Raw genomic sequence first — 17726 nt, 5'->3', positions numbered from 1 at the left:
ATGCCCTGAGCCTGCTCTGCTCCAGGCTGGGCAGGGCCAGCTCTCTCAGCCTCTGCTTATGGCAGAGACGCTCCAGTCCCTCCATCAGCTTCATGGCCCTGTGCTGGACTCTGTCCAGTCTGTCCCTGTGTCCCGTCCTGGGCAGCCCAGCTCTGGGCCCAGCACTCCAGGGCTGGCCTCACTGGTGTGGAGCAGAGGGAATGGATCCCCTCCCTCTGCCAGCCGTGACACAGCTCCCAGTGCAGCCCAGGACGCTGTTCTGCATTGCTGCAGGAGCACATTGCTGGCCCATGGGCATCCTGGTGTCCAGCAGAACCCAGAAAAACTTCAGTTTTCCAACTGGGTGGCCCCCAGCAGTCACCGCTGCCTGTGGTTGTTCCCTGCCAAGGACAGGACTCAGCACTTGTCATTGGACCGTCCCCCTTGCTGAACTGTCCCTCTGCATGGCAGCACTTGTCTCTGGCAGATCAGCCACTGCTCCTGGTTTCTGGGAGGGCACAGCCTGGCCCCCTCACCCAGTTTACTGACAAAGCACTCAGGAAGGACTGGGCTCAGCATTGTCCTTCCAGGGTCCACCGCTAGACTCTGTGCCACTGATCACCAGGGATCCAAGAAGGTAGATCCTGTGCAAGACATCTTTGCTTGTGTGTATAAATTCAGGAAGAACTGGCAGGATTTGCAACAGAGATTTCTGCTCCATATCTTATGTGGGAAAAATTGAATGATCCACGCTCCCTCTCACTGGTGGTGGGTAAAGTGGTCCTGTTGTTGGTGGCAGTGGAGGTCACCTGCACGGGAACTGCGCCAGACTGGTGTGACATACTGTGAAAAGGAGCACTCTGAGGGAGGTAAAAGCTGGGCTGTAGAGATCAATCAAAGTCTATTCTTCGAGCCATAGAAGCCCCTGTTTTGTGAAGATCAGGAACAATTCCTAGGCAAGGGCTGAAGCCTAATATCTGTGAGTTCCTTTACCTCCTAGGTCAATTTCTCCATTAATGATAGCAGATTGTCCTGGTTTAAAAGACAGGTGTCTTCCAAGGAAGCTGGGAATCTTCCTGGAATGGAGAGATAGCCCCCTCCCTCCAAATCATTATAACTTGAAATTACAGGGCTTCCAGGCAAAGATATGGGAAGAGAAATATCACTTCTTCACTAGAATATACATATATATATATAAATATAGGTGAAGAAGAGAGAAGAGGCAGCAGCGCCCCCAAAGCAATGCCAGACTCTTCCCACCCGTTGAGCAGTTCTGCCTTTGCTGTAGTTCTGACCACAGCCGGCAGAGGGCGCTGTGAGCTGAGGCCAGGCAGAGTGGCTGCAGTGACTCTGCCCTGGCTCCAGGGGGCGCTGTCGGCCCAGGCGGCTTCAGGGGCCACGGCTGCGAGCCCTGAGCCAGCCCAGGGGTGAACGGCAGCCTCGGGGACACAGGGAAGCTGGGGCTCTGCTTTTCCCAGCTTCTCACCTGGCTCTTGCAGTATCCTGGCCATGCCAGCTCTGCTCTGGTTCCAGCCAAGCAGCCCCTGGGGCTCCCTCTCTCCAGAGAGAGAGAGAATAGGTGGGGTGGTCCCGTTTTCCCCCCAAGCACCCACGCAGATGGTGAGGATCTTCCTTGGTGATGGCGAGTGTGGAAAAGTCCCCGTCAACCAGCATCTGCAGCAACCAATGGGCTCACCTATGGATGGCAAGGAGAATCCTGAAGCAGTGCCAGGTCCATCACCAAAAACTGCCCAAAGTGCCCTGCTCCTAGCATGGCCAGCTGGTTCTTCCCTTGGCAGGCCAGTGCCCAACCCTGCCCTCCCTCCCTGGAAGTTTCCAGTGGAATGGGAGAGTCATTGGCCAGTTCTTTTGCATCTCAGTTGCCCCACAGGCAATTCATTCCCCACAGGCATCAACTGCCCTCTCCTTGCCACGTCCCCCTTTTCAGGTAACAAAGGAGAGAAAATTCCCCAAAAACCCACCCCAAACACACAACATTTTCCACCCTGAATTTTTCCCATACCAACATGTTACATCAAACTTTCACTTTTAAACTATATACATCCATACATTATCCCAATTATATACATACATAGATACACAGATGCAGATACGGATACAGGCACAGTGTCTTGGGCAATTCACCCCAGAAACAAGGTCCCCTGGAGATGTCCATTGTGTTGATCCATCTTTCTGCATCACCCACCAAGTCCAATCCAGTCCCTGAGCAAAGACAACCCCACAGGTGGGTTTGTCTTTGCTCGAGGCAGAATGAATCCCAACAGTCTTTCCTAGCACACCTCTCATGTGCACCACCAGAACTTTGTCCCCACCCGCTGTGCACAGGGCTTCACATTGGGCATGGCCAGCTTGGTTGGTGGAATCTCTGCTATTAACTAACCATGCAGCCTTTGCTAAATGCAGCTCCCACTGCCTGAGGGTCCCATCCCCCCATTGCCTTCAATATGTTTGTGAAGAGTTCATTGCACTGCTGACCTTTCCTGGCCGCTGGTGCACGGTAGGGAATGTGATATACCCACTCAGTGCCAGGTTCTCTAGCCCAGGTGTTGATCAGGCTGTCCTTGAGATGAGTCCCTTTGTTGGACTCAATTCTCTCACAGGTACTGTGCCTCCAAAGGACCTGCTTTTCAAGGCCCAGCATGGTGTTCTGGGCAGTGCCATGAGGCACAGGGTAGGTCTCCAACCATCCAGTGGTGGCTTCTACCATTGGGAGCATGTAGCACTTGCCTTGGCGGGCTTGAGGCAGCGTGATGTAGTCAATCTGCCAGGCCTCGCCATATTCTGTTTGAACCATGGCCCCCATACCAGAGGGGCTGCACCTGCTTAACTTTGCTTGATGGCAGCTCACATCTCACAATCATGGATATCCCGGGAGATGCTGCCCATGGTTACATCCAGCCCTGGCTCTCGTGCCCACTTAGAGCTGGCATCTCAGCCCTGATGGCCTGAGGCACCATGGGCCCATCAAGCTGGGAACAACTGTCCCTTGTGTTGCTAATCCAAAGCTATCTGTAACACCTCGATTTTTGCAGCCTGATGCACCTCTTCATTCTTTCAGTGCTCCTCATTAGCTCAACTCTGGGGCACGTGGGCACCCACATGACAGACTTTCAAAGGGAGCTTCTCTACCCGCCTGGCAATGTCTTGCCATTCGTCTGCAGCCCAGATTGCTTTTCCCCTATGCTGCCAATTGGCCTTTTTCCACCTTTCCAGCCAGGAAAGGCCTCCACAGAGCATTGTCTACCATCCATGAGTCAATGTTTTCTTCTTGTTGGTCGGTGGAGACATTGCTGTGATCTTGTTGATTACCTCAGGGGTATCTGGCATTGTCTGTCCTGCCACTTTGCTCCCAGGAACTGGACCTCTTGGACAGGTCTCTTGACTTTGCTCTTTTTGATGGAGAAGCTGGCTTCCAGCAGAATCTGGATGATTTTTTTCTCATTTCCCAAATACTTCCATTTCCCAGGTCCCCACACAATGATGTCACTGATGTACTGCAGATGTTCTGGAGCTTCACCCTTTTCCAGTGCAGCCTGGATCAGTCCATGGCAGATGGTGGGGCTGTGTTTCCACCCCTGGGGCAGTTGGTTCCAGGTGTACTGCATGATTCTCCAGGAGAAGGCAAACTGAGGCCTGCATTCAGCTGCCAGAGGAATGGACAAAAATGCATTGGCAATGTCAGTAGTGGCACACCACTTTGCTGCCTTGGACTCCAGCTCGTACTGGAGCTCCAGCATGTCCGGCCCAGCAGCGTCCAGCGGTGGAGTCACTTCATTCAAGGCACAATTGTCCACAGTCAATCTCCATTCTCCATCAGACTTGTGCACAGGCCAAATGGGGCTGTTGAAGGGTGAGTGGGCCTTGCTGACCACCCCTTGGCTCTCCAGCTCTTGGATCATTTTGTGGATGTGGATCATGGCATCTCAATTTCTCTGATATTGCCAGTGATGCAACTCTGAGGTAGCAATTGGTACTTGTTGTTCTCCTGCCTTCAAGAGTCCAACAGCAGCAGGATTTTCGGACATCCCAAGCAAGAACTTTCATTTGCCTAACGCCCTCTGCCTCCACAGCAGCTGTTTCAAAAGCCCACTGAGTCCTTTTGTGTCTTTGAAATAACCACTCTGGAGGAAATCTATGCCCAGAATACACGGGGCCTCTGGGCCAGTCACAATAGGATGTTTCTTCCACTCTTTCCCAGTCTAACTCACCTCAGCTTCCAGCAGGGTCAACTGCTGCTGAAATGGAGGTTTTGGGGATTGCTTAAATTAGCAATATGAATTAAGCATTTAAGTTTTAGCTTGTAGATCTGTGCATTGAATTTTAACCTTTTACTTAAGAAACCTCTGCCATGGTACAAAGGGCATAGGAAAATGCAAATTTCTGAAGCTTCTTGCATGAAGAACAATACCAGGAGAAGACTGAGGAATGCAAGAAACCTAAATAAAGGGGCTCCTCTGTCTCCAAGCTGATCAAAATCAACAGACGTACTCAGATAAGCACCAAGGGACCAAAGCAGGCGTGCAAAGGACAAAAGTTCAAAAGATCAATCATGAGGAAGACCACGGCCTTCAGCCTCAGAGACCACCAAAAGACCCCCATGCAACCACCACCGTGAACAACGCATGCTCAGAAGGGCATGGATCTCATTACCATGTGAGGCCAGGAGAGGCGGGGCAAGGGGCGAATATGCACGGAAAGGTTGTGCAATGTGATGTATATGGAACACCTCTGTGAATAAAGATGTGGCTCAGACCAGGGCTCAGGGCACAAGTTTTCACGAGAGCTATTGTGCTGGTGCCAGGCGCTGACAATACAAGTCCACTTCATACCTACATCAGGGTGTGGAGTCTATTTATTCCGTGTATCATTTCACTGCGATCCCCCATCACCCCAGCAATAGAAACGGGCTCTGCCCCCACATGTCCTGATGGGATTGGAGTACACTGTGCACCAATGCCAACAAAAGCCTCGGATTTCTATGGCTCTCACACAGCCCAAAAGACACAATTTTCCCTGGCCTCTACCTGGCCATCCAGGAAGAGCCACAGGTCAACTCATGGGGTGTACTCCCTCTCCCTAGCTGGGGATGTTGGGCACTGACACTGGGGCCTCTGGTTTTGTTACAGATGGATAATGAGATGATTGGCTCTGGCAATTCAGGGATAACTATTGTGTGAATATTAAGAAAAGCTTTAATGATGTATAGTTATGTTATTGTAGTTTAGATGTCCTCTGCTCTCCCCATAGTTCCCTTTTCCCCCCCTGTATTGTTACCATCAGACAGCCGGGGTTGTCTAGGACAGGTACAAAGAAGGCTGCACATGTGCCCCTTGCATGGGGCAGTTGGGAATGGACAAGCTTGGTGCTTAAGGGGGGTGGCATGGCAACACCTGATCTCCAATCCAGTTACAAGAAAGCAGTCTCCAATGATAAATGGCAAAGAAGAGCTGGCTGACAGACCTTGGGAGGGGCCAGGGCTGGCTGATGCAACCCCCAGGTGTATAAAAGACTGAGCATCCATCTTGAAGATGAACCTGCCACCTGGTATGCACAACAGCAGTCCCCAGCACTGCAAATTTTTCCTTTTGTAGTCCTTTTGTTGTATTTTTGTCAAGGTTTAATAAACCTTTTCTAAATTTTCAAAGCGAGCTGTTGTTTCTCACAGGTTTGCACCGGTGTCACATGGGAACTATTCTTGCTTAGCTCCTTTCTCATCTTCTCTCTGAATTTTTCCTGTTCATCCTTGAAACTCAACCACAGCAACAACATAAGTGTGTATCAGAACTCACAGTCTCTTGGTTATCCACTAAATGCATTGTTCCCATGAAGCTGGAGTATTCCGATGGCCCATGCAGCACAAGGCTCCACCCCATTTGCACTGTGCACCTGACCTTGTCAGGGTCATTATGCTGTCAATCCCTTGCAAAAAGTTTCTCCATTACTGCCACTTGTCTTATTGTTGGAGGTCAGGATTTCTGCTATTTTTTCTTTTTTCTCCTAGGAATTTTCTCCCATTTGTTGCTAAGAGACTGACACTTAAGAGAGCAAAAGACATGGCTGGGAGGAGGAGGAGGGGGAAGGGTACACCGAGCTGCTGTCTTACCTTAGGGGTTTTCTCTTGGGAAGGGCGTGGACACCACAAGATTTTGGCCAGGGGGTGAGGAGCTAGGCTCTGCTCCTCTCACTCTCTCGGGATCAGAGGAAGGACAGCAGGTCTGCGGTCACTGCCTGGAGGATTCTCTGCCACTGTAGATCTTTTGTCTTGCCACTGCTTCTCCTACCATGGCTTGCTGCTTCCAAGGTTCCTGCTGCAGTCCATTTCACCAGCCGGAGATGCAGCGGGACCGGCCGTCCCTGAGGGTTCCAAAGGCAGCCCCTTCTGCATCCCTTCCACCCCCGCCCGCCATTGCCGTGCGCAGAGAGGCGGCCGAGCTCGCGCCACAGCGCCCCCTGCAGCCCCGGGGGAGTCATTGCCCTGCCCTGCCCGGCCGGGAGCCAGCAGCGCCCCTGCTGGCTGTGCCTGGAGCTGTACCACAGGGGAAGGTGCCTGCAGCGGGGACAAGGCCGGCCCTGGGGCTCTGCGTCTGCTCGTCGGTGCTGCCGGGCTTGGTGTTTGTTTGCCTTGTTATACACACACGCTAGTAAGGACCTGCTATTCCTTTTCTCCTATCTTTGCCTGAAAGCCCCGTCATTTCAAAGTTAGAAGAATTTAGAGGGAAGGGGCTCATATTTTCCATTCTAAGGGAGCTTCCTGCCTTCCTTGGCAGACACCTGTCTTTCAAACTGACACACCCAGGCATTGGATCCCTTCCTTCTTGTTCTTCCAGTGTGGTTACTGAAAGTCTGGTCAGAGAGAGAAAGTCAGAAAAACTTTCCCAGGCATTGCTCTGGGAAGTTTTGGGAGAGTTCAGAGAAAGAATTAAAACAACAAGATTAATCTTTGCAGTTGGTGTTTTGAATGTGATGCTTCTTGTAAGATGTTCACGAGAATGGTGCTTTTCCTAATTAGCCAATGGTGCGAGGGGTGTTGATTAAGGACCAACCAGGTCCAGCTTTATCGTAACTGTCTATAAAGAATGTGTGGTGTCTAATAAACTTCACATTTGCCTTCGGAGACCTTGGAGTCTATATGTCACTTCATTTACCCATCCCTAATACAACAGCAACATTCCAGGGCTTTCTATCATGGTGGTTCTGCAGGCTGTCCCTGTAAGCAAACCTTTCTCCTTCACTTGTTATAAGCTGCTCCCAGAGAGAAAGGGGCCCTGGCTCCCTCACAAACACCTGCTCAATCCCCACATCCTAGGCAAAGGAGCACAGAACCCTTACTTTGGTATCTTCAAGTTGCACGCCTGTACCCATAGGGTCCCAAACTCGAGTCAACCCGGTTGAAAAAGCCTCATACCCCTGTCCTGCAATGTCTTTCCACAGACTGTGGAGACTGTCAAACAACAGGGACTCAGTGATGATCTTGGCCTCTGGCTCCTCTGCTTGTTGTGAGGCCCTTGGTTCCCTATTACAATAACTGGGTACATCGATTTGGTTTAGACTTCCTCCTCTGCAGAGGGGCGACTGCTGCTGGCTGTAGCTGGCCTTGTGGTTGAGCTGGAACCCAGATGGTTGTAACATCCGTGGCTTCTACTGCTGCACCATCATCCTTTCCCTCTGATTGCAGCTGGTGCTGCTGGACCATGTCCCTGACCTCTGTGTCAGGTTTTGGGGTAGCTACCCAAAGTAACCAAACCCTTTCTTGAAATGGTGAATGGACCTGGCTGAATAAACACAGCAAAAACCAAAGTAGATGATCCCTTTAGCTTCTAGGTGAAATTAAAACTCTTCAAAAGCTGTTCGGTTAGGCCCAAAGAAGTGAGTGAAGGGTGAGGGGAAAACTCCCCCCTGTGTTGATTCATAAGAGGTGCCATTAGTGAGGAAACTCCAAAACCATGAACTTAGCTCATGATAGTTATATAGCCATGTGCCCACATTCCAGAAGAAGTACACAAGCATGAATTTCTCACCTTGTTGACCTGTTCTACAAAGTGGATAACAGCTGTTGCAGTGTGTTTTCTTTGGCAGATTCACTGCTGAGTTTGTGGTTTTGTTCTCTGCTTAATTTGTGGTTTTGTCATCCTCCTATATTGTCCTCCCCCTGACTTCAGAGTGGCATAGGCTCCTCCTTTTGTGTCTTATGTTTCTAAAATTAGACATACTCCCTCATTGTTATTCAGTTCAGTTAATGTCAATCTTTTTGTTTGTCACCTAGCCACTCCCTACCAAGTTGTAATCCCCAGCTCTCCCAGTTGTCAATCCTTCCTATCCCTGCCTTTGTTTCCCCAGAATCTTCCTTGCTTTCCCCTCCCATTGAGTTTCAATCCTCCCCTAAACCTGCCCTTTCTTCTTGAGAATTCCCTGTCTATTCTGTATCTGTCTGGTTCAGCTGTCTGTCTTTGCCCGGACACGGGTAGGGTGGTCCTGGGGCAGCCCGCGCTTCAAAGGACGAGTCTGGACTCTTCAGTTTCTTGGTCTTCAGATTGTTTATTATTTCTTATCTACAGAATTTTCTCTCTGCCCAACAGATGTCTGACCTGCAAGGCAGCCAAGGGCACTCTGACCATCTATGAGGCGGTCGTGTCTTTTTATACTAAAAACTACATATATCATATTTACCTTTATTTCCCAATACCTTTCACCCACATTAGCAAGTGCACCTTCACCATGGACCCATCCCCAAGTGCCAACATCACCACAGAAAATGGATGACAAGAAGAAAGAAGAAGGACGAGACACGCCCTGATCCCTCCATCTTGTCTCCATAACCCCCCTGTACCAAAAACCCCAAAATCTATATTTCACCCTGTACTTATATCTTTTTTGCACCCTTCACTCCCAAGTGGCTCTCACGTTCTCAAACAGGTGTCACCTCCTTAGAAGGATCAAAATCAAGCTACCAGACAATCCTGGCAACATTCCAGGGTTCTCGACCCCCCCCCAAGGGTTCTCTCGGTAACTCTGGAGTTCCGGAGTGATGTGCTGAGTTCCCACATGTATCTTTTAGAACCCTGTTGGCTTACCCACGTTATGTCCCTCCCTGTTGCTCCCTTATTCGTTCAAGTGTAAAATGTCCGGCCTTCAACCCCTCCCCTATTGGTTTGCTACCCTAAACCCCTCCTCTTGAGTGATGTTATATAGGCTCTTGTTCGCCCCAAGTCTTTGTCTTGGGAGCTGGTCATGAAATAAAGACACCCCTGTTTCACCCCCAAGACCCGTGCTGCTGCCTTTTTTCCTCCTGCGCCAAACCACTGCTTGTGCTGAGATTTGCCGAGCTTGTGAGGGGGATCTGTCGCGCCCCTGTTATCATTGTCACCTGGCCGGGGCATAGTCTGTGCCGCGACCAACAGCCGCAATGCTCTTAGTCACAAGACCCTTGTTTCCATAAGGAGCTGCAAATTGGAAAAATATAGCCACAAACATGTGCCAACCAAAGGTGGTAAGCCAGACCACATGGTGCCAATTAAGGAGGTTCTTTATCCTGTATGAAAATGGGTTACCCAAGAGCTGTTATTCTCTTTTCACATTTCCTCTCCATGCTTTCATGACATATACTGGGCACAAATAATTGTCTTGGTTTTAAAAGACAGATGTCTGCCAAGCAAAGCTAGAACCTTCCTGGACCGGAGAAGATGACCCCTTCCTGCCAAATTATTACAACTTCCAAATTACAGGCTTTCCAGGCAAAAAGAAAGGAAAAGGAATAACAGTTCTCTGCTATATATATACACATATATATATGTTTTATATATTTATATATATAAAGCAGAACGAACAACAAAGTACAAGAGAAAACAATAACAGAGTTTTCCACCCGTCAAGCACCACTTTCCCCTTTGGTGTAGTTACAAGCACAGCCGGCAGAGGGCGCTGGCAGGCCCCAGGGAGGCCGGGCAGGTGCAATGATTCCCCCCAGCCAGCAGGGGGCGCTCCAACGGGAGCGCGGCACCGTTCCCAGCTGTGATGGAGTCTCGGGTGAGGGGGAAGAGGGGAAATTGCTCCTTTGGTAAATTCATGGGCAGCAAGCAATCTCAGCACCGTCAGCAGCAGCAGGCAGAAAACAGAGAGGGCAGGCAGATCAGATCAAGCAGCAGTGGATCTCAGGATCACCCACCGGCAGCCAGCAGAAACCTTGAAGGAAGGCAGATCCGATTCTAGTGCCAAGTTAAAACGCAGCCATACCCCCGGCTAGATAAACATGAACACCCCAACACCCCCACAGCCACCCCTCCCATTCCTGCCCTGGAATGGAAGAGGCAGCCCCGGCCCCACCCTCGGTGGGATCCCAGGTGGGGCTTACACCTGTCCTGATGTCCCCCAAGCTGTGGATGTCCCAGGGCAGGAAACAGGGACAGTTCCTGGCAAAAATGACCATGAGATTTCCCCCTCACCACAAGACACCCTTCAAGACTAGGTGAAAGTAACCCTCTGAAAGCCCAGAACAAAGGGTCTGTCACATGGAAATCTACTCCAACAATGACCCTGAATCCATCCTCGTATGGATAAGGCAAGGACGTCTGTGTTTCAGAACCCCCTGTGACAACTTAACAGTAGGTAACACATCCAGCTCACCAAGCACTCAGAAGTCAGTATTTGTAACTTTACTAACAGAGCAGGATGTGATTTCAACTATTACCTACCAGAAGCTGTGTTACAGAGCCTACACGTCAACTTTTCTCCACCACCAATTGAAATGAACATTACCATGGTCAAAAAACTGTTGGAACATCGTGGCCTGCACAAACTGCTACAACAGCGGAAGAAGAAAAGTCAGAAGACACTGATCAGCGTGCATCACAATATAGAAAAGGCACATCATGTCCTAGAACAAAAGAAGAGGCATGGAGAGAATCACTGGTGGGAAAACTCGCTTGGATGGTCCCCAACTGCCCCAGGCTTTTCCAGCCTAAGCTACATCCTGCAGTTGTGATACTGGCACTGACTGGGATGGGCTTTGTCTTCATCATTGCAGTGTATGTAAGAGTGTGTACCTAATCCAGCAATCAAGAAAACAAACCTGTCCACAAATACAAAGGTTGAAGGAAGGACAAGCAATGTGTTTGTTTTGCCACAACCAGATGCTGTGTTTTCGTTCATAGATACTACTTGGTTTTAACATTTTATGAAAAGAACTGATTGGCTCCAACACTGAGCCGAGAGCCACCAAAGAGACTGACTCAGTGAGGTGGGCATTTGCTTTATTAGGCACTGGCTATGTGGGGATTGCTCCTCTGTGAGAAATGGATTTGTAAAGGATTCTCAAAACCTGACTGAAAGCTCACAGGCTCTTGTACATCTGTATGCAAACTCTGAGATAAGGTGTGCTGTCTTAGGAAGGCCATGGAATAAAGATGACATTGTTGAGAGAGAGATTGAACTAGAAACAAGTTTCAAAAGATGGCCTTGCAAAAAGACCTGATATTCTGGACAACTAGAACTGTGAAAGATGCATTGCAGCAAGACCACGTGGGGTAAAATAATAGGTGGTTGGGGTTAGAAGTATTAGCAGCACTGTGTGGCAAAAGGAAGTGGCTGAAAAACATTGATAAGGAATTGTAACCGGGAAACAGGGTGGCTTCTGATAGAATGGTGTTAGGTTTTCCATCTCTTATGTCTCACCCTTCTGTGAGACTGGTAATGGAACAAAATTTTTAAAATGCCTCTCAGTGGCCCCATCTCTGTAAGGCTGGGATTTTCCAGCATTCCTCCTAACAGGCACACTCAGCACTTTGCACAGCACAATATATGGTTCCACTTCAAGTACTTTCATTCCATTTCTTGGTTAGGAGAGGTTATAAAATTACTTCCCAAAAGACATTAATATCATTAGCATACGTGACAGCAAGTTCAGTGTACTCTGGTGGTGCCACTGAAGAAGGCTCCGAGTCTTACACTGGGGTCATTCCAATGAAGGCCAACAGTCTTATTCAGTCTGCACTTATCAGCTTTCGTTCTGAAGCATGCACAGTCCATCGTTGGCTGTTTCAGTGGTTTCAACACATTCTGTTCCTCTTAGCTTGGTGCATTCTCTTTCTCTTATCATAAAATGGCAAAAGCACATCTTGCTTCTTTGGCAGCTGCTTAATATTGCTGACCATTAATACTGAAATCATGCACACATGAGTTACCTCTTCATCAGCTCCTTTCACTGTGGGCTCTGCTCCAGGCTCCTGTGCCCTGAGCTGGGTGCCAATGGAGCCTGGCCCAGCTGGGCTGTGGGGAGGGTGGCATCGCGGCTCCCCGGGCAGCAGCCGCCCTGCTGCCCCCTCCAGAGCCCAGTGCCCGCGGCTGCTGACTGCCTGGCAGGGCTGTGAAGGGAGGGAAAGCCAGTGCTGACCACACAGAGCCCTCAGCCAAGGGGCTGAGCCTGCACCAAGCTCACCCTCCTGGCGCTCTCTCAGCTGGCAGGGGACAGGAGCCAAGAAGTCCAGTACCTGTGCCACACCCTGCTGTGGCTGAAAAGCCGACAGGTGTCTCTGTGACGGGTGGCTATCAGGTTCTTTGGTGAGCCATGGGCCTTGGCTTCCCTCCACAACCTGCCCCACCCAGCCCTGCCACACCCTGCCACACCCCACCCCACCCAACTTCACTCTGCCCCACACAAACCCACCCTGCTCCACCCTGTTGTGCTCCATCCTCATTGGCCCAGCCTCTCCCAGGCCACAAACACGGGCTCCCCTCCATGCCCTGCCCCACCCAGCCCCTCCCCACCCCACCTTGCCACGCCCTGCCTGGTGAGGCCAGAGCACACGCACAGACTTCAGGCCCACGTGGGGCAATAATGTCCGGTAGCTTTGGGCTCATCCCCTTGCTCCCTGCTCCCTCCTGGCCATGGCCAGAGCTGGCTGGCATGGCCCAGGCACAGGGGGTGTCCTCATTTCCCTGCAGATCCAGGATCTGACCGTGGCTCTGTTACCCTCTCTGGCAGCCCTTGAAGAAAAGGACAAGGACATTAGCCCTTCCACCAGAAGCCTGCCTCCTGCTCTGGCACCTTGTGGGCTGCAGCCTCCTCCTGGCCTTGGCACGGGCACCTGTGTGGGTCCCGTGCCCTGGGCTGTGGTGCCATTTTGGGGTCTCTGCTGCTCTCCAGGCCTCCCGGGAAACACTGCATTGTTCAGCCACATTCCTGCACAGGAAGGATCTCCAACATGTGCTGCGGCTGGATCAGACCTGGAGGTTCGGCGAGGGCCTGGTAAGGACGGCCTGCAAGCCCCAGCCTTGGGCTGCAGAAGCCCCCTGGCCGCGCTGCTCAGTGAGTGCAGCTGGCAGCTGCGCCCCTGCCCAGCGCTGCAGCCAGGGCCGCCAGCCTGCGCCCCACACGCCGCTGCCTTCCCTGGGCCGCGCGGGCTCTGCTCCAGGCTCCTGTGGCCCCGAGGCGGGCGCCGATGGAGCCCCAGCCCAGTCTGCTGCTCCCTCCAGAGCCTGGCTCCAGGGCTGTGTGGCAAGGAGAGGCCAGTGCTGGCTGCATGGAGCGCCTGGCCAAGGGGCTGAGCCTGCACCCACTGCACCTGTGGAGACCTCTGGGCCTGCCAGGTGACTTCCTGAAGCTATGCCCTGGAAGAATGTCCTCTAGATTTTAACCCCTCGCATGGGCTCATGTGACATGCTGTCAATCAACCCTAGTGCCACTCCACCTGTTGGTCCATTGACTATTCAACCGCCTGTTAACCATATATGGTCAAGCTTGTAGCAGTTTCTGTGTACCCTCATTGGCCTGTACCCTTGTCTGTTTATCCTTGTGTTTCCCTTTTGGTCACTGTAATCCTTTTCCCGCTCACACTTTCAGGTGATTGCTTGTTGCTGTTGGCTCTGCCCTTTTGTACCACTATATAATCCTGGCTCCTCTACCTCTCCCTGTCTTTGTCCCTGGACCCTTTCAGAGTGGAGCCATCTGGAGCCCCAAACATGGACCCATTCTGCAGTGTCCCTAAAAAGCCTCTCCAAGTGGCCATGGCCCTGGGATTTTCACGGTCCATTCCGTGCTCCTGATCCCCAAAGAAGATTTCCAATTTTCTGTGGACTTTTCGGAGGGGGTGACTAACATTCCTGTAAGTTCCTGAGGAAGCAGAAGACCGGTTCCTTCCTCAGGAGCCTCTAGGAGATTTTTTCCTTTGACCCACCAATGTGGTGAGTGTTGGTTTGGTTGGGGTCAATTTTTCTTGTTTCCTTTTAATATCTTAGGGGGCAGAGTGTGTGAGATGGGTTCCAGTCTTTCCCTCTCATAGCAGGAAGTTTATATACAAGTTAAAAAGACCATGATAGATAACAATGTTAACTTTTCAATGGCAAATTTAAGGGCTTTTATTTGTTGAGTCTTCAAACATTTTAATGATGCAACACGGAATTCTGTTCTTTCACTTAGTTTGTGGGATATAAATAATGGGGAGGAAATTGTATCTCTTACAATCAGAGGGGAATTTTCAAGTTGGGAAGTTTTACCCTATTTTTCGTTCAATTTAGGACACGATTGCAAGCTTGGGGAAAAGTTTGGGAGTTGTTAATACACCCACACGCCAGTTACAGCCCCAGTTGTTGTATCCCTCTCCCCACGTGCCATCACCCTTGTCCCCTCAGGAGAGGCCAGGAGTTGGAACCCACCCAAAGGCGCAGGAGTGCCACCAGCCTTCTGCCATCTCCTGCCCTCCTCTGTCCCCTTCTCAGGATGGGCTCGTACAACCCATCCTGGGTTCTAACCTAAACCTCCTTCCTCTGCCCATTTACCCTTTCTCTCCATCGATTCTTATGTGTCAAAATGGGTACCGGCCCGTGAGGGGACCCGCCCTTCTGACTGAATTCTGCCAAATCCTGCTGCCCAAAATGGCACTGATCTCATGAGGGGATCTGCCATTTGGAGCCCTTCTTCACCAACATTTCTCACCTTGTCACATCAAAATAGCGTACGTGACCCTCCTCCTGTTCCCGCTCCCACTCTTCCATCGGGCTCCTCCCTTTCCAATGCGGGCCCTGTCTCCCTTCCTTCCTCCAGCTCCACCCTTAGCAACAATGACTCTTCTGGTTCCCATGTCCCTGGGACTGGAAGTAGATATGATGGTGAGTGGAAGGAAGCCATCTTGGTTACCGGCACCCCGTGGCATTGAGCCTTAGCGGTCAACTGCAGGCCCTGCACCCCTCTTATTCAAACACCCCCCTCTACAGAGGAGTCCAGTGATTCCTCAAGCTCTGATACCGAGCCTGTGGATAACTGGACAGAGGTGCGGAAGTTTGCTGCTAGGGATGGAAATTGGGAGATAGCTGGGAAATTAGCCGCACCAGTTGTGTTCAAACAGGGAAGGAGCCCAAAATGGGAAGCAATGCCTTACAAGGACTTAAAAGAGCTTTGCAAGGCTTGCAAAGACTATGAATGGAGGTCACCTTACTTTAAAAATTTACTTAATGTGACTTTCTCAGCCCATGCTCTTGTGCCGCATGACGTCCAGCACATGATGTCTCTCCTCCTCTTGCCTACTGAACTCCTTTTGTGGGAGTCATTGTGGAAATAACAATTAAAGGTCCGAATGTAACAGTGATTTTGTTCAGCGGCACCCCTCCTCAAATTGTCCATCTGCATCTTGTTCAGATTGTAGAGAACATTATAAATACTGTCCCCACGTTCAAAGCCACCAACAGCTCTATCATCAGCCAGCTTACCAACCAAATCATCAACGCCGTCTGGGCAACTTTCAGCTGAGTGCCGGGTGGGCCTGTGCAACAATAGCAAATTCCAAGCCATTTCACGCCTCTCTCCTGACCACCTTAGAGAGCCAACATGCAGGGAAGTAATTTATGATGACACCTACTATAAAAAGGAATTCAAACTCCAGGAATCCTATCCAAAAGTTCAACCGGGGACCTGAAGCATACTGGTAAGCACATTTGCAATCCATTTCTCTAATGAAATCATTTACCACCTTCCAACTGGTAAATCTGGCCATTTCACAACACCAAGGGACATTTTAGTTATTGGGGACTCTAGTTTCTGACTTGATTATTTACAAGTGTTACTGGAGGTTCAAACTGTACAATGGAATGATGAAATTACAGTGACTGTTGCATGCACTAGTCCCCCTTGGTTTTTGCCTCAACATACACCTATTGCTCAGGCTTTTTTATTACCGGATTCTACAGATATTGTCCCTGAAAATCCTACTGCTTTCTGGGCAGAGATTGTGGGCCATGACAGACCCATCACAGAATGTGGCCTATTGAGCAAAGGGGATAAAGTCTTTCTCTTAGGAGTGGTGGACACTGGAGTGGATGCCACCATCATCACCCGCTCTGTGTGACCAGAAGAATGGGAGCTTGTCCCCACAAATAGTGTCATCTCAGGAACTGGAGGAGCAGCCACTTCTATGAGAAGTAAAAGAACAGTCTTCAGGGAAGGAGCTGACGGCCAAATTGGTACGGTTGGACCGTTTCTAGTGAGGGCAACTGTCATGCTGTGGGGCAGAGACATACTATCACAATGGGGTACCAGGCTAGAAATCCCTTCTCCACCACAGGATTTCTAGCTGGGGACAGTACAGAGCACACCACTCCTCTGCTCATATGGAAAAGAGATGATCCAGTTTGGGTGGTTCAGTGGCTCCTCACTGAAACCAAGCTAAAGGCGCTCAAAACCCTGAGAGAAGAACAGTTACTCAAAAGGCATATTGTTCCATCAAATAGCACTTGGAATACTCCAGTCTTTGTTATCAAAAAACCTGGAAAAAATAAATGGCAGCTCCTACAGGACCTTCGTAAAGTCAATGCCGTCATTGAGGACATGGGCCCCCTCCAGCCTGGCCTGCCCTCAGCCTCAGTGTTGCCCCGGGATTGGAAATTAACCATTATTGACATCAAGGACTGTTTCTTTAATATTCCACTCCATCCCTGACATGTGCTAAGATTTGCTTTTTCAGGACCATCTTGAAATAGACAAGCCCCCCTCAAACATTGGCATTGGTTAGCTCTTCTGTAAGGAATGAAGAATTCACCAGCCATTTGCCAAATGCATGTGGCCCACATCCTTTCACCTATTCAAGAAACATTTCCAGATGCAATAATTTTACATTATATGGATGATATCCTAATCTGTGCCGAGACTAACTCCTAACTCTTATGTTGAGCTTATGCTCAAAAGGACTACTCAAACTACCAAAGAAGCAGGGATTCCTGAGCCAAGGGAAAAATCCAGCATACCCGCCCATGGACCTACCTGCGACTTCAAATCGGCGAGCAGACCATGGCACCCCAGCAACTCTCCATCAAGGACAACACAAGAACCCTAAGGGACCTACATCAACTGTGCAGAGCAGAAGTTTGGTTTGTCCACTGCTGGGAATCACAATGGAGGACCTTGCACCGCTCTTTAATATCCTGCGAGGTTGTGAGGACCCATCACACCAGAGGCCTGGGAATCTATCCAAAAGGTATCTCATGCCCCATCCATGAGGCAGGTTCATGGGGTGGATCCTGCTTTACCATTTCAATTTGTAGTTCTGGGTACGTCACCCAGATTTCATGGATTGACTTTTCAATGGGATCCCACCCTAAAAGATCAACTCTTAATCACTGATTGGGTGTTGAGGTCCCATCAGCCAATCAAAAGTATAACAACAGCACAAGAAGTGATGGCTCAACCCATTATAAGAGCTACAGCTCATCTCTGGACCCTAGCGGGATGTGACTTTACATGCATC

This window comes from Agelaius tricolor, unplaced genomic scaffold (genome assembly GCF_023055355.1).
Source record: "Agelaius tricolor isolate 1412-34295 unplaced genomic scaffold, bAgeTri1.0.p SCAF_23, whole genome shotgun sequence".
In the NCBI taxonomy this organism is placed as follows: domain Eukaryota; kingdom Metazoa; phylum Chordata; class Aves; order Passeriformes; family Icteridae; genus Agelaius; species Agelaius tricolor.
This window is presented reverse-complemented; position numbering follows the sequence as displayed.